Source organism: Papaver somniferum, unplaced genomic scaffold, assembly GCF_003573695.1.
Source record: "Papaver somniferum cultivar HN1 unplaced genomic scaffold, ASM357369v1 unplaced-scaffold_10, whole genome shotgun sequence".
NCBI classification, from domain to species: domain Eukaryota; kingdom Viridiplantae; phylum Streptophyta; class Magnoliopsida; order Ranunculales; family Papaveraceae; genus Papaver; species Papaver somniferum.
The window spans coordinates 11402511-11425515 of NW_020618825.1; the positions used below are offsets into that span (position 1 = coordinate 11402511).

The 23005-nt window shown below is 34.2% G+C and overlaps 1 pseudogene; it reads right to left on the reverse strand.

The window, feature by feature from the left end:
* Nucleotides 1–2414: 2414 nt before the first annotated feature.
* Nucleotides 2415–11947, reverse strand: LOC113326340 (annotated as a pseudogene).
* Between the last annotated feature and the right edge of the window lie 11058 nt (nt 11948–23005).

Genomic DNA, 23005 nt, shown 5'->3' on the forward strand with positions numbered 1-23005 from the left:
CTCAAAGATTGATAGAATAAATCACAAAATTATAACCAGCAAGGTGTTGTTTATAATATCTCAAATAACTCTCTATGAACAAAACGTTATGTTAGAGCATTGCTCGGTCGAACTCGCAAGTGTTGATATCTCAAGCTTGTTGTAAAATTTATTTGATCAAAACTATTACTTGATTTCTAGTCTGCTTATAGCTATGTCTCGGATTAGGATAGAAGTGTGTAGTTGAGTATTAGATTTCACGACATTCACCAATTAAAGAAGAAGATCTACTGAAGAGCTTGGAGAAACATCAACAAAAGATATTAGGAGAGTAAAACTTATATATCACTCAGAAGTCTATTCTATTTTATCTTCTAAAGAGACTAAGTCGTATAGCTATATAGACTTTGTGTTTATGCACAATTTAAATTTCGATCCGATTTTATCTCGTATATCTATTTCTCGAAATACAAGTTGGAAGCTTTCATAGCTTAGCTTAAGTTCATCATCCACTTGATGAGTTTATTGATAAAAAATTTATTTATTGAAAACTAATTAATGAGTCAAGATGATCATGTGAAAATTACCTTGAACATGTCTTACATGATTTGTGTGAGACAGTCATTTGATGTTAACTCGGGAAGTTTCGTCTTGATCATTTAATCACTTAAAAATTACTTGAAGCTAATGGTATGTGTGAGGTTACCATTGTTTTCTTCTAAGGATGATTCAGTGATTGAAATGAGAGTTTAGAATGATTACCAATGTCTGGATACAACACGGTATGCATACTCAGTATGGGAACTGTATTGTGGCAATTCAGGTCCAGAACTCTTGATTGCGTACCTAGTATGCGAACGGATTAGCCTGAGAAGGTCCGAAACTCTTGTTTGCGTGCCCAGTATGCGAACGTATTTACCCGAGTTAGGTCCGGAATGGTTTTTCATGAACTGGGTTTGCGAACGGCTTGACTAGGACAAGGTCCGGAACTATTGTTCGTATACCCAGTTTGCGAACACAGTGGTTAAGTTCCAAAATCGGTAAACTATGATTTCCATACTCATGAACACAGGTTCTTTTGAGATCATGTCCCTTGAACGATTAATGATTTAAGGTATGTGAATTATCTTTGCAAACCGTGGCATTATGTTCATGAATTGATTCTTGTATATGTATTTTGTACAATTACGAATCAAACCGATTCTGATTCAATTTGTTCATGAATATTTTTATGAGATAGTGAATAATTGAACAACTCTATTTAAGCATGATTAGATTCATTTGATTATGTATCGTCATTGATTGATCATCATATTTGATCTAAAAGTGTTGGATGAATATGGCTAAGTTGAAAGGGTTAAAATGGCTAACTTCGGTTGACTATTTTTGAGCCAATTTGGTATATATTTTAGGTACGGTTACCCATATCTAAATGAAGGTGTATTTCATTTGTGTGTAACAAGCTAAGAATACCATCTAACAGTGGAGATTGATTACTTATTTTCTAAGCAGACTTAGTTTGAATCTGAGGTCAGGATTTCATCTAACGGTGAATATTAATTGCTTTGTTACTAATTAAGCTATCTTAGCTTTGATGGTAAGTAACCCTGATTTGGAAGACTATATAAGGGAGAACTCTAGCAACTGGGAAAAACTAATCCCTTCATTATTGTGTGTACTAGTTGTATACTAGAGTCAGTTCTCCTTTAACCCAGGTTTTCATCTTCTTTGAAAAATTGTTCTAGGGTTAACGACTTGAAGACTTCATTCGGGATTCGTGAAGCCAGGTCCAACTATTTTACTTCGTAGTTGCGCATCCTGATCTTACGTTTACTATCGTGTTGAGTTTAATCTTCTCTAAGGTTTTCTCGAGATTATCTCTGATAGGTAAGATACAAGAAATCATAAAGTTCTTCGTCTCAGACTTTGTGGTTCCGCAATAACTTCTTTTTACACCATATAGTTAATTTATTGTGAGGTGACTAATATTTCTAGGTTGCACTCGGTGTTGTAAGACCGGATTATTAGTTGGTTCATCTTCACCTTGATCTATCATAAGACGGAACCATCCAAGTTATTGTGAGGTATATCCGACCTTTGTTTGACTCCTGGATATTGTTCTTTTTGGTACCATCCAAGTTATTCTCATAACAATCAGTTTCACGGATTTCTATCTGTTAGATTTACTGACTGTATTGAGAAAGAGATTAAGCTCATGAATATATATTTTGATTGAGCTCTGTTGGTACCCAATTTCATCAATGGTAAAATGATGCTTTTATAGGCTACAATACACGACAAAATTTTACTAATCTAGGTTTTTCTATGATTTAGAAAATCACATATTAGCAAATATTTTGAACAGAAGACTGTAGTAGTTCTAAAACCCGATTTTATTCATTGCTGTAAAATTTCAGCTGATGAATCGAAAAACATCAAACAGAAGAAATCAAGCTAGCAGTAATACTACTACCCCATCTAAAGGCAATTGGACTCCTCACAACATGTACTCCATCATACCATTCGATTGACCCGAATTCGTGTCTGGATCGGTTAGACTTGAAACGAATGTGATTTCATAAGACAAGCTGGTGTTATTCTTGTCAAACACAAGTTTAGTTGGAGAAACACTTGCCGTAACATATGGTGTTCCGTTTCTAATCCTTAAATTGTAAACCACATCAACTGAGCTTCCGACATTCGTAACGACTCTCTTATACTTGACGGTATCAACTTTTCCTGATTGAAATACAACTGAAAATGATGGATAGTTAAGATTACCCGGATTTGATAACGCAACTGATTTGCAATCAACCTTCTTACTCTTGACAAATATAGAAATCTGGCGCTGAGTGTAACCAATGGAACAAAGAAACGCCACATAATCATCAGGGACAATATCATATACCAAACCCGGATTTAAAGATCGGTTTGCATCCACATGTCCTGAACCATGCCCAAATGGTGTTGAAAGCTGGCCAGTAGAGAGATCACTGATGTACTTACCTGAAATGTCAATGTTATAAGCAGTAGTCATTAGAGCAGACTTAATTGCAGCTGGTGACCACTTAGGATGAGCTTGTCGAAGCAGTGCCGCCAATCCACTCACATGAGGACATGCCATGGAAGTACCAGACTTTATATTGAACGAACTTTCGATCCAACCGGCCAAAATATTAACACCAGGAGCAATAACATCTGGTTTCAGTATCTCTGGTGTTAAACTGTTAGGACCACGGCTAGAACTTCTGGCAATTTTAGGAGCTGGTGGCGAATTACTGATCACAGTTCTTTCAAATTTGAACGTAGCTGTTGGATTTCGATCAAATTTGATGTACTCTCGAATCGCAGCTCCAGTGTCTACATCAGCAGCTACTACTACAGGTGTGCTAGATGTAACACCGGACGATCCATATCCGGTTTCTTTTGGATCTTCTACTAGAATCAATCCGACTCCACCAGCTGTGTTCACCGTGTTCATTTTTCTTGGTCTTCCGAAACCACCACCAGAATTACAAAGAACTATATTTCCAGCCACTTTAGAAGAATTTGAAGCAAAGCTTCTGTTGCAAAATTCGTTACCGATATCGCCAGCATAAACTAATTTCTTGGCTAAATTCCCATGCGGCTTGCTAGGATACACTGAGAAACCATCAAAAGTCTTACCATCACCTGAAATGACATCTGCGTGAAATTCTCTATCAACTGTTGATGCCCCGACACTCAACATCCACGGTGCGACTTTATTTGTAGTGGATGGACCAGGCCCTGCATTTCCAGCAGAGGTGAAAACAAGAATTCCATTCTCCATAGCACCAAAAGAAGCGATCGAGAATATATCCAAATCATATGGCCTAGCAACTCCTTTGGGACCAATAGATAAAGATATCACATCAACTCCATCTGCAACGGCTTGATCCATTGCTGCGAGAATATCTGAATTACCACATCCAGTGATCCAGCATACCTTGTATACAGCAATTCTTGCTCGAGTGGCAACTCCCTTAGCTTCTCCTACAGCATATTGATTGAATCCAGCATTTTTAACCGAAGATCCAGCTGCAATGGAGGCACAATCAGTACCATGTCCACCTGTATCTCTTGGTGATATCGATTCGTTGAGCACTTCGCGTCCTGTATAGAAAGCTCTGGCACCAATCAATTTTTTGTTGCAGGATGTTATCGGAAAATCAGGACCTGTCTCACAAGTACCTTTCCACCTATTTGGTACTGGGGATAATCCGGTATCAATGAAACTCGGCAGTTCAGGCCAAACTCCGGAATCAAGAACTCCAATAATGACATCCTCGCCATAACTCGAATTAGGCCAAAGACCATAATTCTCACTCAGACCAAGAAATGCTGGAGAACGTGTAGTCTCGAGTTGGTAAATCTCTTCTGGAAGGATTGAGAGAATTCCAGGGAGATTACCTAGATGAGAAGCTTGAGAAGGTGTTATACGGGCCGCAAAACCATGAAGGACATGATTATAAGTATAAAGGATCTCTCGAGGATGAGATGAATGAGGAAGAGATTGGAGAGTCGATGTATACCAGTTATGGTGGGAAGTAAAGATGGATGGTTTTTCAGATTTAAAGACATGAACATCAAGTTCTCTGGTTCTTCATCCAGCATTAACGCCATTAAGATCGAAACTGATGATATGATTGATAACAGAAAAATAAATAAATACAACGACATGATAAATGAAGTCATCTTCTTTTCTGTGTATGTTGTCTTTCCTCAGTGTAACTTACTTTTATAGATGATCGCATAGAGTAGCAAAATATATGCATCGAGATCGGGTTCTTTTAATAATATGGTTCGGACAACCATTGATTGATTCGTTATCTGGAGAATCTTTTTCTTGTATGAAGAAAAGTAGTTATATATATATATCTTGAAAGCTTCATATTTTGTTTGATTCTCTATCACAATTTTTGTACGAAACAGGGTTCACAATATAAATACATAAGTAATCCAAGTACTAACAAACAATAGGATGCGAATTCGGATACTTTGTTCCCTTGCTACCGATTTTAACTTATGAAGAATTTTCACTATGTTCAGTATCTTCATATTTGTTTGATTCTAATTTCTTGGAGTTACATATACAACAGTGACGGAGCTACATTGGGATACATGTGGAAATATGATCTGTATGATTTAGATGGGCTAGATTTTTCTGACCTCAGTGGCGGAGCTACATGGGGATACATGTGGAAACATGATCTGTATGATTTAGATGGGCTAGATTTCTCGACCTCATCTGTTTAACTTTATGGTCTCAACTTATGGCAAAGTTCCGAGTAAATTTGGATATTGTAAAAATCAATATTTATTACAAAATGATCTTCTGGATAGTTAAGACTTAAGAACAAAATTCAATAGGGGTTTGGGAACCCAAATTCTAAAATAACTTGAAAAGTTACAAAACCACATATGCCTTCTATTGTGAATCACGTCAAAAGTAAAGTTATTCTATAAAAAAAAGTACACAAATTGTATTTGTTTTTGACTTCAGGAGAGCAAAACTACTTCCGGTAGAAAAACACAATTTTTATGTTCTTATAAGTCATTTTGAAATTATATCATCCAATTAACTTCTGGCTTTTCGACTTTTATCCAAATACCCAATAAAAAATGTGAGCATTACTTACTTGATTAGACTTGAAGTGGCGTCCATTTTAGGACTACAAATCGGTGCTCATAAAATTGTAGAAATTTGCTCTCGAAAACTAGGATTTATGATGAACTAAGTAATGGGTTTATTTATATTTTTTTTTCCGCATGATACAGATTGGAAGCTAAAAGGTAATGCCGCCATGAGCTCTAATATCAGGTAACCCTTTACTCTAAAACTGAACTAACTGTAATAACAATTTTAAAGATGACTTCCCTTTCTGATTACGAAAATTATGAGTATCCTTCACCATCTGGAGCATCTGCAATAGTCAGCAATGTCGATATGTTAATCCAGATTCTACCGCTTTTACCAGCAGGCGCGATGCACCTGTCGTTCCGCAATTTTATTGTTTTCATGTAGTATAGTCGACGGTCAAATTCAACACTAAGTCAATTTTCAAAGTCAAGGATCAACGCCAAGTGGTGAAAACTCATTTCAAGCTCACCTGTAAAAAATAATTACAACTAAATTCGACTTTTTCATTTAATAATTTTTCAATCATAAGTATCCTTTTACATCAAGAATATGTATTCGTAGCTCGTAGTTTTTAAGACAGAAAGACTTCTTTATATACAATATTTTTCATGTATGTTCCCTTCTTCTTTGCAACGGTGCCTTTAATCACTATGTTGCTACTTGACACTCTTCTCTAGAGAGAAACGTATAGTTGACCATGGATGAACACATGTCCAGGGAAAAAAATAGTTGTGTTTTCAATCGTTTTCCCTTGCGCCTTTTTGACAGTAAAGGCGAAACACAAACGGATCGGAAATTGTTTATGTTTAAATTTGTATGGGAACTTCAGATTCTCAGGTGGCTCCAGTGGCATCCTGTGAATGAAGACTCGTGTACTTATATAATTCCCACTAATAACTACAACATCTATACAATTTGGGAAAAACTCTTTGATTATTAACCTGGTACCATTATATAAACCATTCTTAGTGAAAATGTGGGGTACCAAAATAAACCACCAACTTTTTCTTAGGAAATTCGGAGAGTTACAACTTGATGAATCTCAATCAGGAATAATATTTAGAGTTTATATCTCTTTCTCTCACAATCAGATTGTAAACAGAGGCTATTCCGTAAACCTGATTACTTGTGACAGTACTTGGACGATACCAAAGATCAATATCCAAGAATCAATCGGGTCGTATCTAGTTAATTACGATGGACGTATCAACTTTGATTGATTTACGTACAACCTGTGATATTTGAATTATAAATGAAAAGAAGAGAGTACCCAAATACACCACAGTCTTTTTGTTACAACCTATAAGTCCTCTTACCAAGTGTGATCGCCTATGGACAAAGTCGAGACAATACAACAACTTCGGTATTCACACTTTGTGTGATTGTCTACGGATACGAAATCGAGACAATATGACTATCAAAGTGTGATTACTTGATAATAGGTTCGGACTTAACCAAACTCTATAGGATCATTATCAAGTATATGCGGAGTTAACGTTAAGTGCAATTTACTTTATATTATACAAACAAATGTAATTGCGGAAAACAAAAGTAAATCACACAACAATATTTTGTTAACGAGGAAAACTGCAACTGCAGAAAAACCCCAGGACCTAGTACATAATTGAATACTCTCAGAATTAAGTCGCTATACAAAATCTACACCAACTTCGTATAGTTGAGACCAATGAACTATCCCTAGTGACTTAGTTTCCTCAGTATCCATTCACTTCCGAATTCCAATGTCACGCACGGGTACAATTCCTTTGGATCGTATTCCAAACAGTAAAGGAACAACAAATCTGTTTGGTAACAACTCTATTGATTCTTTCAAGATAAAAATATCTCAAGTCATACGCAAAGGCTCTTCCTTTTAATCCAATAAACTCTTTTGCCTAGTTAGATCAATCTATCCAATAACTACAACAGTAGTTAAGTTTAGTTTCACACTAAATAAAAATAAATCTCAAAGAGATATATTGAGAATGCCGATCTCATGAAACTAATCACTCGAAGATATCCGATTATAGTTGGATCCAAGTCGTTCAAGGTTTGTGCACACACAAAGATATGAGAACTAATAACAAATCTTTTTCGTCTTCAAATCTTCAATAAATACCTGCACAACACCACTTGAATCTCTTGTAATCAATCACACACAGAACGGAGTCTCTTAAAAATGGATTATCACAAGATGTCTTTAGATCTACAAACAGTTCTAAAGATCCCGTAGATATTTTGATCTACTTTGAGTGAATCTTATATCAAAAGAGAAGATTCTCAAGAATAAACAAACTAGGTGCAATCAAAGTTTCAACAACAGTTAGTCAATCAAATCAATCGAAAACTAATAACACTGCAATTATCTAGTTTCCCACCAACGGTACTCGTAGAGCTTCTTGATTTCACGAAAGTCTTTAAACGAATAGACGGCTCCACCAGAAACAACATGAAGATGAAGTTTGCATGTCTCTTAGGATAGTTTGCTAGAAATGAAAACTTAAGCATTTATAGACCAAGGATGTTTGGACACCAAGGAATTTCCAAAACCGAAAATATTCTCAAGTATACAATGAATACCAAAATTCGATTTTTCTAATTCCAATAAATGCTTGTCCAAAATTTCTGAAATCTCTCAATAGAAAATCTCCAATTAGTAAATGAACATTACTAATTTTTATTCTCTAGAGATATGCATCTAATTGATGGTAATTAAAGCGTATAAATCCAAAAAACTTAATTAAAAGATTCACAATTTATTTCGCTACATGATCTCCTTGATTACTAAGGAACATATTTGAACAATAAATGATAATAGATATTGTGCGTGTTCAAAGTATGTCGACATATCTTCACTGTAAATCTTTATTCATATTTACATGGATTTACATTTTTGGAATCGGTTATACCATACTTCCAAACAAGTTTAGAATTGGTTGACCTGTATTCCAAGATAAATATGTGCTTGATCAAATATCAAATCACATACATGGGTTCAATCTGTTCTACCAATCACTAGGATCGGTTATACCTCAATATGGAAATACTTGTGATCGGTCATACAAGTTACCAGGACCGGTCACCATATTCTCAGGGTATTGCTTGTGATCGGTCACACCATTTACCATAATCAGTTACACCAATTACCAGGACCGGTTACCAATTACAAGAATCGATTACACAGTACTTTGTGATCGGTCACACCAATTACTAGGATTGGTCACACAAATTACAAATATCGATCATACCATATATCATGGTGATTGCTTAGGATCGGTGACACCTACTAATAAAAACTAGTCATACCAAATCATAATTCAGGCATTGTGGTAAGTTATACAAGATACATACGATCGGTTTTACATCTCACACATATTGGAAATCCAAAGATTTGCAATGAATAACTGTACCAATAACCTTAATGATTTCCCTTTCGATTCATAAAAAAAGTTCATGAATATACTTCCTTTAAATGAATGTAAAACATTGTTTCCTAGGATTAAATATTCACCATAACCCATTCACATAATCATAATCGTATATACAAGATTATGTCGATGTCACATCTATGAGGTTCAAAAGATAAGCGTTATACTTCGTAGTCTAATTCTCTAATACTATGATCATACAAATATGAGCATGTCACATAACTAGAGTATTATACAATATGTCACAATATTCCTAAACTTTCTAGTACTACTTCTTCACATTCTCCAGGTCTTCGGAGTAATACTTGTATGTTTCAACATTCCTAGACTTTCTAGTCTAACCTAAATGAAGTTGACTTCAGTATATAATCAAGCGACTTTGGATGAGTTTTGACACACTAAAATATGACAACCAAACTTGAAATACTAATGTTTGGTGAGTTCAACCGATATGTGCTCTATCAATAAAGATAAACAATATAATGCAGAAAAGAAATAACATAGACGCCAGAAATTTTGTTAACGAGGAAAACGCAACTGTAGAAAAACCCCGGGACCTAGTCTATATTTTAACATCAAACTATATTAAAACGCTAGAGACTCTAGCCTACTATTAATACTTCGGATTGGAATGTAGTTGAGACCGAGTTGAACCCTCACAAAAATTCAGTTACAGTAGCACTCCTTGCGTCTCTTGAATCCCAGCAAGACTCTGCGCAATTGATTCCCTTAGATGACGTTCTTTACCGTCTAAGATTTTCTTCAACTCAATTGAAGACTTGAAGACAATCTTCCTCCCACATACAAGCCTATATGTAATTTTCATCCCGATCAAAGATCAAGGTGAAATAGGAAATCGAATGCAATAAACAAAATTTAGCAAATCTCAAAATCCGGAACATACAACTCCAAGAGCATCCTAGATTCTTATTCACCTCAAAAGTGAAAACTCGTGGAATCACGAAGTCTGAGACAAAGAAACTTTGTGATTTCTATCTATCTTTTTTTGATCGGAGTGAGACTCAACAATCAGTAACAAGATCAGGATACACAGACTACGAAGATAAAGATAGTTGTACCTAGATTCACGAATCCCTTGGAGAAGTCTTTTTAGTCGCTACACCTAGAAGGGTTAGAAGGATAGGACGACTCTAGCTTATATAGACTTTCAAAACAAATGTTGCTTTCGATTTAATCTAGGTTATTTTTGGAATAAAGCAATCAACATCCACCGCTGTATGAATCTTTTTTTTTATATTAAAACAACAAAATGTACACTATGGTTAGTATGAACCGTAACCGAACCGTACGCGTACAAATACTTGTTCATGAAAGGTTAGCCGACACTACCTAGACGGACTATTAGCTTAATAATTTTCATGTAACACTTAAGAATTGATCTTGAGTCACAATCATAAATTATACTGTGATGAAAAATGTCTAGATAGTGTTTTTAGAAAGTTATTGAAATGCCGATTATCTTATAAAAATAAGTCTGATGCATCTGAAAATATTCGACATTGTAAGTATATATGTGTACCTGGTATGTGTACTTACTTCTAGTTCGTGACTATTTTTGTCAAGGTAGATGTCCCGCTTATGTATACCCTTAAGATATAATAAGGTTCAGGAATCCATAGATCTTTTCCGGTTTGCATATTAGGTATGCGTACCTTTTCGGTATAGAAACCAACAGATATTTTTTGGTTTCCATACTAGCTAGGTATGCGTACATTCCTGGTTCACGAGTCAAAATTTTTTTTATGGTATGTATACCGGGTATGCCTACCAAAAATTCGCTACCGAACAATATCTACGCCGGTACATGTACTGGGTACATGTACTGCGACTCCGTCCTTATAACAGTGTCTGTATGTAAATTGGTATGCATACTATCATGTATCCATATTTACAGTAGTTTTATTTTTCTCTCTCGATCAATTTGAAACATTCCAGAATAACATCAATGGCACATATCACTATGCCGGTGTATTTTCAAATGATAATCTTGAATCACGATTTAGATCATGGAAAATAAATTGTTCTTAACCAAATTTATCAAGTATGAACAAATGTTCATAAGCTTAGTCATATATATTTCGATAATGATTAACAAGATAAACTTGACTCGAAATTCTTGTGCATGAATTAGTCTAATTAGTCATGCGACATAGTCTCATAGATATAAAGGTGAAAACTTGAGTAATCGGTGGTTCATTCTTCACTTACCTTTTGTTGAATAAGTTCTCCAAAATCTTCGGTTGATCTTTGCTTTCAAACGGTAGAACGCAGTGATATTCGATAATCAACTATACACTTCTATCCTAATCCGAGACTTGGCTAATTGTAGACTAGAAATAAAGATATAGGTTTGATAACTAAATTTGACAACAAGTTTGAGATAGCAATACTTGTGAGTTCGACCGAGCAATGCTATAAAACTTAGCATTAACATTCTGCAACAACATAATAGATGCACCTATCTTCAATTTCAAAATGTGTGATGGTAAACCCGTGGAGCAATGTTGTTCAAGTATTCTTGATGGTAAAGACCGTGAATATCGTCGTCCACATAATCAAATGAGTAGAATATAACCTCTTTTCCAGGAAAGATTCCAAGTCCTTGGTCATTAAGCTTCTCAACGTACTCGCTCAATGGTGTGATCAGTGTTCTGTTGACTATATAGTCTCTATCTCAGAAATTCTCCATCAAGTTTGGAAATGTTACATCTATAAGCTGAGACAATGAATCATCTGTAAACCACGGTATGACCATCTCTTTCGGAACCTTTACCATCTCATTAACAACGCAAGGTCCATCCCCATCACCACCACGAATCCAAAACTCGGGATAAGAAGCATCCCCGGCTGCACACATATTCTCCTTCATATGTAAAACGTGTACTTTTTTACACAAATGTGATCTATTAAGAATGTAATGTAAATCAATGTCATTTCGAATTACTCACTTATAAGTTGGTTATCAAAGTTTAAGAAATATTATGTCATAACTATCGCATATCAATATAGAAGTTTTTAACTGTTCTTGGAGAATCTGTTACACATCGACCACAGGAGGTAGAAGACTGCATATTCTATGGTGCCTTAAACAAACTCCAGTTTTATGCTAATAACAATTGATCGTCATTACCAAAAAGCTGATCATAGTCATTTGGAACTTAATTCATTTCTACTGTCGACGTCCTCATATCCAACTTTCATTTTTCTAGGTCTTCAGCAAGAAAACCGAACCAAACATGTTAAGTTTCAGCAATTAAAAATAGTTGGAGGTCTTCTAGTGATTACTCCCACTATTAACTCCACTATTCTCTTCCTACTTCTACGCACCATGAAAAAAAAAAGCAACTATGAACATAAAAGGATAAAGAAAATGTAGGGGTTGATTTGTTAAGGGAATTATGCATCTATCTAATCCAACAATAATCCTACAATGTATGTAATACGTTATTTAATTTATTTATCGTTGATTCTAACAGATATATACTCTACCTATAAGCAGTACAGCAGATATATACTTGAAATTTTAAGCAGCAGATATATACTCGAATTTGTAAGCAGTCCAGCGGATACGTATTCTATTTGTAAGCAGTGCGGCAGATATGTACTCATATTTGTAAGTATTGTAGAAGATATGTACTCGAATTTTTAAGAAGTATAGAAGATATGTACACAAATTTGTAAGCAATGTAGCAGATATGTACTCGATATAATGAGCGTCTAGACTCACACGTTTGGTAGTAGGGTATTATGGTCATTTCTATGTTTTAATTAATTTTGGATCTCCAGATAAAATAAAATTCCGGTTGGACCCTACTATAAATAATTGTATGGCCTTTGGACCAACTAACAAATTTCCCTAATTTTGCAACAAGTCTCATGTCTACTCGAAATTATTTTTGCAAGTTTTTCTTTAGGAAATTAATTCCAAAAGTATTTTCTTAAGCGTTTAATTATTTTACAAGAAACAAATTCCTTTGGTATTTATTTTTGGGAGAATTATTTTTCCGCGTTTAATTGTTTTACAAGAAACAAATAACTTGATTTACGAGAACTCTGAAACCCTAAAGGCTTCTTTTCTCCTATAAAAATATTAAACATTTTCATTGTTGAAACTCATACCAGAAGCGGCTACTATCTGGTTTTTTTTTATCGTCTTCTCTCTGTTTTTCACGGCATGTTTACTTTCAATCCATGTATTTAAGTTCAAGAGTGGGTAACTTGTGTTGTGCTAGCTCAAGTTATAGTGGTTAAAAATGCAGGGGATACCAAATACACCCAACTTTTTCATTCGGCAACCTGTATATGCAAAATTTAATTCAATTGCAAGTAGACCAACTTAATGATCCTTGAGAATATGTAAAGATTTAATATCTCAACCTCTACTGAATCAGTATGTATATAGATTCAAAGTCCGTGAACCTGATTGTTAAGCAGAGTACTTGGACGATCTCAAAAATCAATATTCTAGATCAATCTAGTCGTACCCAAATTTCAATTGGAATTCTGCCAAGTGATTAAACATGTAATCTATCTTTTAAGATACAAATTATACAAGAAAGTAGTCTCGTAATCGATTTAATTAATGTGACTTATCTACTTAGATTGAATACGTACAAACCTGTATAAATCTAATTATGAAGATAAACAATATAACGCAAATACAAAACACCAAAAATTTATTTAACGAGGAAACCGCAATAGCAGAAAAACCTTGGGACCTCGTCCCGATTGAACACCCTTCAATATTAATCCGATACAAACACTAGACTACTATGAGACTTCGGACTAGAATGTAGTTGAGAACGAATTCACTCTTCAACCAATTCAGTTACAGTCGCGCTCCTTACGTCTCTTGAACCTCGCAAGGTTGTACGTACTTGATTCCCTTAGATAAAGTCCTTTACGGTCTAAGAATTTCTTCAGATTAAGTGAAGACTTTTCATACCAATAGTAAGCCTATTTGAATTTCGTTTAGATCAAAGATCAAGGTGTGGAAATCTGTTTGCAATAGTAACCTAGCAAACGTCACAAATCCGGAACTTACGACTCCCCAAGAGCATCCTAGATTCTTAACCACCTCTCAAGAACAATCATCGGAAGATCAACTAAGATCGGTCTTTAGATATCTATCTTCAGGAATTACAAAGTCTGAGATGAAGAAAACTTTGTCATTACTATCTATCTTTCTTGAAAGAGATTACAAAAATCTCGATAACAGAAAGCAAGATCAGGATTCACAAACTATCAAAAGGTAAAGATAGTCGGACTTGGCTTCACGAATCCCTCAACGGAGTTTTTTAAGTCGTTGACCTAAAAGGTCGAGGCGACTCTCAAATCAACTAGGACACAAAGTGTCAGGGATTGATTTTTCCAGTTGACATAGATGCTCTATTTATAGTTTTCAAAGATAAGGGTTAGCTTATAATTCAAGCTAGGATAACTTGAGAATCAAGAAAACAAATTAAGTCTTCAAACTACAATAAAAAACTATACACAAAGATTTGGTTCTTGAACCGTGCATAGTGACTGTTCGGTTTGGCAAGAAATCCAAAGAAGTAAAAGCTACTTGATGTTCATTTAAAACACCTAATAAATTAATCATGATTCAAAAATAAGTGTTTAATAAATCAAGAATTCTTAGAAGTGTTTAAGAGAGTTCTAGCAATGATAAACATATTAAAATAATAAGTTTTTAAGCATCTATTAAACATTTCGGGACAATTGGTACAACGGTTCTCCAACCGTAGGGCTTGTTCACAAGTCAGGGTGATACGGTTCGTGAACCGGGTTCGCCAACCTTACAAGACTCCGGAACTCAGTTGACCACAGTTCGTGAACTAGGTTCGCCAACTGCTAGCGAAATATGCCTACTTATAAAATTCAGTTCACCATATTTTCCCAACCGAGTTCGTGAACTTTTCTCAACTGAACTTAAGGTTCGTGAACTGAGTTCGCCAACCTTCCTCTAATTCTGAATTTATGGTTTGAAAACTAAGTTCTCCAACCTTTCCTAAACAGAAATTTTAGTAAATTCATATTACTCTGTTATGATGTTTGAACTTTGAAACACTCCCAAATGATATAATCATGTTCATGGGAAGTTGATCCAATAAATTAATTTAAAGAACTAATATTGTTTAAGGACCTTTGAACATCTAATCGCTAAATCATATTTAGAGATTGTTCACAAGACAAGCTTCACTTGAAACATATTCTTTTGTAAATCTACTAAAATCATATGACATAGTCTCAATAAATAGAATGATGGTATAGTGAGTAAAATAGAATGGTTCAGTCTTCACATACTTGACACAGAAGTTCTCCAGAAGTTTTCGTCAATCTTCAGTCTTCAAGAGTGATCCCTGATACACAACTATAATTCTAACATATCTTAAACTTGACTTGGTAGACTAGAAATCAAGATATAATTTTTATCATCTAACATTGACAACAATCTTTAGATAACAAAACTTGTGGGTACAACCTCTCAATGCTCTAACAGCGAGCAGTCTTATCCTGGACTCATATTCGCACGTTGAGGCTTAGCATTCCTCTTCTTGAGTATACCCGCGAATTAATTTGTTAAGGATAACTTGTTAAACTTGTGATTCTTCCCTCATCAAGTTGTTTGTGGTAGAGTTAATTCGATTCAGTTTTTTTATATATTATTTTGGTACATCTAACGTTGTTTTATTGTTGGAAGATTACAACTATATGTACCTATATTTTTCATCTTTGATTTATGTATGTGTATCGGTGACGCAACGGTCTGGTCTAGGAGGAAATTGGCATCTTCGTACATGTGTATCACTAATTGAAATGTTTCTTTCAACTTAATATGAATAGGTTTCCATTAAAGCTATACAGGACTTCCAAAAATCTCATGGGGTTATCAAATCTATATTAAACAAAACATTTCCAGCCACTGGATCGCTAACCCAACAAGAAAGGTGGTAACACCGCACAACATTGTGTTAATTACTGAACCAAAATAGTTAGAAAGATCAGAAATCAAAGAAAGGGTTAGAGTTATTTTACCTGGCTTGTTCAGGGCCTAGGTAACTTATTTGAGGCCTACACAAAAAAATTTCCCAAGAAGGAGGATAAGCGGAACCTATTGAAACTACCAATTTAACCTCATCAAATCCTAATACCAAAACATTATTCTTTCTTCCATTACACTTTTAATTTCCACAATAACTGATTATTCTTCTCTTCTCCCTCTTTTTTTTTCATTGTCAAATAAAAAACATTGTCGATCACGACACAAAAGGATTAATCGTTTTTTTATTCTATATAATAACAAAAAATCCACAAATAAAGCAAAAAACTAGAATTACTTATTCTAGTTCGGATGATCCAGGAAATGAGAGAGCGACTTAACATAAACATCCGACATCGAACGTGGTTACGGGAGTAGAACAAACTCTTAACGCAATGCAAGCATCAATTGATCCAATAAGGTACTTTTCTATAAAAACAATTCTAAATTAGGTTTTAGCAACATCCATTCACTCAAAAATTGAATTTTTTGAAATCAATTTTTTCTGGGTTTACTAGAACCGTTATATATTAATGTACCTGTGGACCGATTTATTTGGAAAACGGTCGTTGTTCATGCCCACAACAACCGATTGTTCTGGATTTTTTTTACTAGTCGAAGAACATTTAACCAGAACCAGTCGATGTTCACGCGCACATCGCCTGATTCTGGTATGGAAATAATACTCAGTTTTTTATATGTTTTTTTTTGCTAGAACCGAATTATGTGAATTCCCACATAAACCGATTATATATCCTTTGATTTGTTTACTTATACGCCCATAATCCATTCATATGAATGTCGACATGAACCGATTCTAAGTGAAAAAAATGTCCAACTTTTTTGTATAATTTTTTTAACCTATAATCGGATTGTATGAGCATTTATACATACCGATTATGTAAGTGCATTGTTAGGAATCGATCTATGTATGTGTATTTTTATAACCGATCGTGTACTTGGAATTCCTAAATATACTTTAATTGGATTGTTATTTATCGTGTATTCCCATAAACTCTAACGATAAAGAAAACAAAAGCAAGTCGAAAAGAGAGCGAAGATGAAATTTGATCTTTCCTATCGTCCGAGTTTACGACTTCATAAAAGGGATGATAAAAAATTAGATGTTAACACCATAGGGACTCGACGAGTAAAGATAAATAACTCACCATAAATGAACCACCACCTCATGTGGAGCATCCACCACAAGAAGAAATTGATTCTGTTACACTTACTTAACAAGAGTAATGAAAAACAATATGATGACAAAAAAGTTGTGTATTAAGAAGTTGACGAAGAAAAGGGCAAAAAATATCAACAAGAAGGTGAAGCACAACTAGAAGAAGGCTCCAAAGAAGAGCAAGTGGAAAACCTGTTAATGGTATTACAGGATTCAAAGTCAATACAGAGAAGAGTACAATGATAAACATTAGTGCTTACCATAAGTTTCAAGATTTAGCTAGAATCCTCTACTTCAATGTAGAGAAACTATCATTCAAATAGCTTGGACTACCATTGGGGTCCTATGCAAAACAAACAAGTTTCTAGGATTGCATCATTGAAAAGTTTAGGAATAAACTTGCATTATGGAAGAAGAAATTTTTCTCCGGAGCAGGTAAAATCATGCTCATCAACTCAGCTGTGGCTAGCTTACCATTGTAGTTTGTACTGCATGTCACTGATACAGATGCCAGCCTCAGTGGAGAGATAATGGTGAAGATTATAAGGGAATTTTTATGGGATCTTCTGCTGAGAAAAAGAAAATATGTTTGGTTTCATGGGAGAAGATGTGCAAGAAAAAGGAAGATGGAGGTCTTACCATAAAGAACTTGAGATATTCATGAATAAAGTTTTATTGGAAAAATAGATTTGGAGATACTCAGCAGAAAACCACAAAAAAAAATGATGGCTAGTTGCAATGGATCTTTTGAGAGGTCTGTCACAAAAAAGTGGTCAAATGTGACACGACTTTGATGCCGTCGGTTCTGCCTGACCTATTTTGACGGCATCAAGCCAATTTCGACAGGCATGGTTGTCACTAGAAAATATGCCGTCACAAGTAATCCAGTATCTTTGACTGGTCAATATTTTCTCTGCAAAATACAAAAAATCAATCACTTCTCGAAAAAAAATTCTCTCTCTCTCAAATCCCTCTCCAAAATCCCCTCTCCAAATCAAATCCCTCTCCAGAAACCCCTCTCGAAAATCTGAAACTCTAGATTTTATCATCTACTAATTGTTTGCATCTGTTCCTTAGCCAGGGTTTCGATTTATCGTCTCATTAACAATGCATGGTTCATCCTTATCACCAACACGAATCCAAAACTCAGAATAAAAAGCATCCCCGGTTGTATGCATATTCTTCTTCATATGTAAAACATGTACTTTTTCCCACAAATATGACCTATTAAGAATGTAATGTAAATCAATGTCATTTCGAATTATTCGCTTAAAAGTTGGTTATCAAAGTTTAAGAAATATTATGTCATAACTATTTCATATCAATGTAGAAGTTTTTAAGTGTTCTTGGAAGATATGTTACACTTTCAACCACAGGAGGTAGAAGACTGCATATTTTATGGTTCCCTCAAAAAACTTCAGATTTATGCTAATAAAAATTGTTCGTCATTACCAAAAAGGTGATCATAGTCATTTGGAACTTATTTCATTTCTACTACCGACGTCCTCATATCCAAATTTCATTTTGCTAGGTCTTCGGCAAGAAAACCGAACCAAGCATGTTACGTTTCAGCAATTAAAAATAGTTGGAGGTCTTCTGGTTGTTACTCCCACCACTAACGCCACTCTTCTCTTCCCAGTTCAACGCACCATAAAAAAACAAAAGAAACTATGAACATAGAAGGATAAAGAAAATTGAGGGGTTGATTTGTTAAAGGACTTATGGGTCTTATTTAAGAGCAGAATATGTATCTATCTAATCCAACAATCATCCTATAATGTATGTGATGTAATACGTTATCTAATTTATTTATAATTGATTTTAACAGATTTGTACTCTACCTGTAAGCAGTGCAGCAAATATATACTTGAATTTGTAAGCAATATATATATATATATATATACTCGAATTTGTAAGCAGTTAATCGGATACGTATTCTATTTGTAAGCAGTGCGACAGATATGTACTCATATTTGTAAGTAGTGTAGCAGATATGTACTCAAATTTGTAAGAAGTGTAACAGATATGTACTCGAATTTGTAGGCAATGTAATAGATATGTACTCGATATAATGAGCGTGTAGACACATAGTTTCGTAGTAGGGGGTATTATGGTCATTTCCATGTTTTAATTAACCTCCAGATAAAAAAAATTCTGGTTGGATCCTACTATTAATAATGGTATGGGCTTTGGACCAACCAACAAATTTCCTTATTTTTGCAACAAGTCCCATGTCTACTCAAAATTATTTTTGCAAGTTTTTCTTTAGGAAATTAATTCAAAAAATATTTTTTTAAGCGTCTAATTATTTTACAAGAAACAAATTCCTTTGGTATTTATTTTTGGGAGATTTTTTTTTCGCATTTAATTGTTTTACAAGAAACAAAATACTTGATTTACGAGAAATCCGGAACCCAAAAGGCTTCTTTTATCAAACATTTCATAGTTGAAACTACTGGAAAGGTAAGAACAAAGTCACACTAGATATATAATGAAGTCAAAAAGTATTGTGTATAATTTGAAGTTCAAGTTGCTAATCTTTTGTTCAACTAATTATGCAGAAATTACGATTATTCGGACGATCGGAAGGATACAAATCTGGCAACAGTTCATCAAAAGAGAAACCTTGGTTCCAAGTGCGGAAAAATTTGAATTCCAATATGGAAGTAGATGTAACGGTAGTGAAGACTGAATCGCATGAAACCGGAGCAAACTGTTACCGGATTGAGACATTAAAAGGAAGCAGCAGCAAATTAGCATGTAAGATAATAGATGTCCAAACAGGAAGAGTTATTGCCGAATCGAAACAAAACCAATCAAGTGGAGGAGTTTTTTTTGGGAGATGATGTTATGGGTTTGGTGGTAGAACCAAATGTTGATCACTCTTTCATCATGGGGCTTATAGTTGTGCATGGATTAATTCGTCACAAAATGTAAAAAAAAAAAGTGTTGTAGGGTCTATGGATGTGCGGTCCATTAGATGACTATATTTTCCCATTATTAGTACAAAACAAAGCCAGGATAAGTTTGTTTTTGTTAGTGGTGGTCAGGATTTGTCCAGATAAAGATAAATCAAGAGTTGTGGTTCTCCTGACCACCCCTACAACTCGCATGCGTGGCATTAATTCCAATATTATGAATGAAAAATAAATACTCAAGTCAAGATATGGATTTTCAAAAATTATAACGGGGAGGTTCGAACACATGACCTATTGTGTCATAAGAGTGACCTATAACCAGTGTTCCATCTTGGTTGAAATAAATAGAAAAGATAAATCAACGGTGGCGGTTTGTTCAACTTAAATATCATAATTGTTTTATTAGTTAGTGTTTCACTAATTGCACATAATAAATAATCTATACATTGTAAAGTGTTCTTTAATTAATGTTTCACTAATTGCTCATAATAAATGAATAATCATTTTTTAATTATAAATGTTTTCTTAATTAATTATAATATTTATTTCTACTAATAAGTAATTTTGATAAATAATATCAATAGACATTTTTGGCGACAATGAGTAGTAGAAGAGGTGGAGGCCGAAAGATTAGTGGTGGTTAAGGGCGGAGCCATGCCTAATTATTTATTTTTGTTCTTTTATCGTAAAATGGGATACAAAGTCCATTTTTCACATGTATCCAACTTGCCAAGAATTTTTTCTCCCTTTTTCCTCAAAATCCTGGCTCTGCCCCTTGTTTTGTGGTGGAATAAATAGTGACGGCGAGTGCTGGTGAGAAGTGATGGACAATATTAATTTTGTGTTGTCGTTACAACATCGATAACAGCATAGTGTGGAAGATGTGGTTGGTTATTTTTAACACTTTTGATAAATGAAGGTACCATATATTTCAGGGATGATATCATACAAGATAATATTTTCATGATCGTAGTTGGATCACCCAAATGATACCCATGTAATCTTTGGTACTATATCGTATAAATCATGATTTTTTAATGTTAAAATAAAATTGTTTGCAATACAAAAAATAATATATACGCAGAAAAAAATCAATGAAACTAATCAATTGACGACATTTTGTTCAATCTAAACCTCATACATGGCATTTGTGATTGAAAACTAGAATTGCGTCCAACAATGTACATGGGGTGGGCGGCAGTGATGGTGGCAGTGGTGGAGTCAAAAATTGACGTTTAGGAGGCCTACTTTGGTGGACAAAACCATAAATATATATGGACAAAGTACTATTTATAAAATAAGATAAAAAAGTTATGTAGTTATTAAAAATTTAAGGGGTTTGAGCCAGGTTAGTCAATTCTTGGACTAGGTGGTGGTGGATAAAAAAATGGATTCATATGATTTTATGGTGGTGGCGGGTATTGGTGAAAAAAACATATTATGCTAATTTCGTAACGCCACAAAATATGTAACGTTATATTATATTATAAAGTATAAAACGTAGTTGATCATTCTAATGTTAAAATAAACTCGATAAAACACATGTCCATTTTAAAAAATTGGTGTAATCAATTGCAATGTTATGTAATAACTAAACGAACGACACGAATCAAGATCAGAACATATGAAATTATTTATTATCGATTTGTCTATGTAAAGAGTGGTCAGGATTTGTCCTTGGCAAACATAAATTTACCGTTGGGATTTTTTCAACTTAATCATTTTTAAATGTTTTATTAATTAGTATCTCATTGATTGTTCATAATGAGTAATTAAATTTCTATTATAAATGTTCCTTTAATAATCTAACATAAATACATAATTTTATTAATAAATAATTTTATTAAAAACTATATTAATTCTAATGGTGGTAGTGGAAGTAAGGTTAGTATAAACGGTGGCGGGAATTTGTGAATGGTGGAGGCAGTAACATTACTATTGGTGGAAGAAATAGTAGCGGTAGATGGTTTGTAGGGTGGTGGGTGTTGGTAATATTAGTGGATAATAATAGTTTTTACTTTTAAGTGAGTTTTATTGACTGAGTAAAAAAAAATCTTCACAAAACATGCAACATTTTATCGTGAAAGATGCAATTGGTTGTTATTAGCACGATTGATAAGGACAAAAACCAAATATTTCTAGGTTGATATCGGAACGTGTAAGAAAATATGATCATGACTGTTGGATCACCGAAACAGTGTCTGTATTATATAAAGGCAATTGGTGTACCCGCGTAAGAGAATATTATCGCTCTCTCAAGTACTATTACATTCTTTTTCCTGAAAGACCATCAATGTCGAGTTGTTTCGCGACAACTACTTACAAAGACAACAACTTTCACTCAATTGCCGATATAAAACCTTATTGACCGGGAAAATGTATTTGCATTCTAAAATATTTGTTTGAAAATTATGTTTGTTCATAAAAATTATCATAAAAAAATTCTAAATCATAAATCTAAATTTTGCCTCCGATGTTTATAGAATATTTTTTATATTTTACATTCTCAAATTATGCGACCTCTTGATTACAAATCAAAAATATCAAATTACGGATCAATATGTATAGGTTTCATTCACTGGGTTAGAAGGTATAGTAGATACAGATGGGTAGATCAAACAAAGCAGAACATGACTGAGAATACTTCAATAATTTGGTCAAGAAATAAGGTCAAAAATTTAAGATTAACTTTCTATAGGACTAATTAGATCGTCTTCGATAGGAGCCGACTAAAATATGGATTAATAATAATTTCCACGTAAGACAATTGCAAAA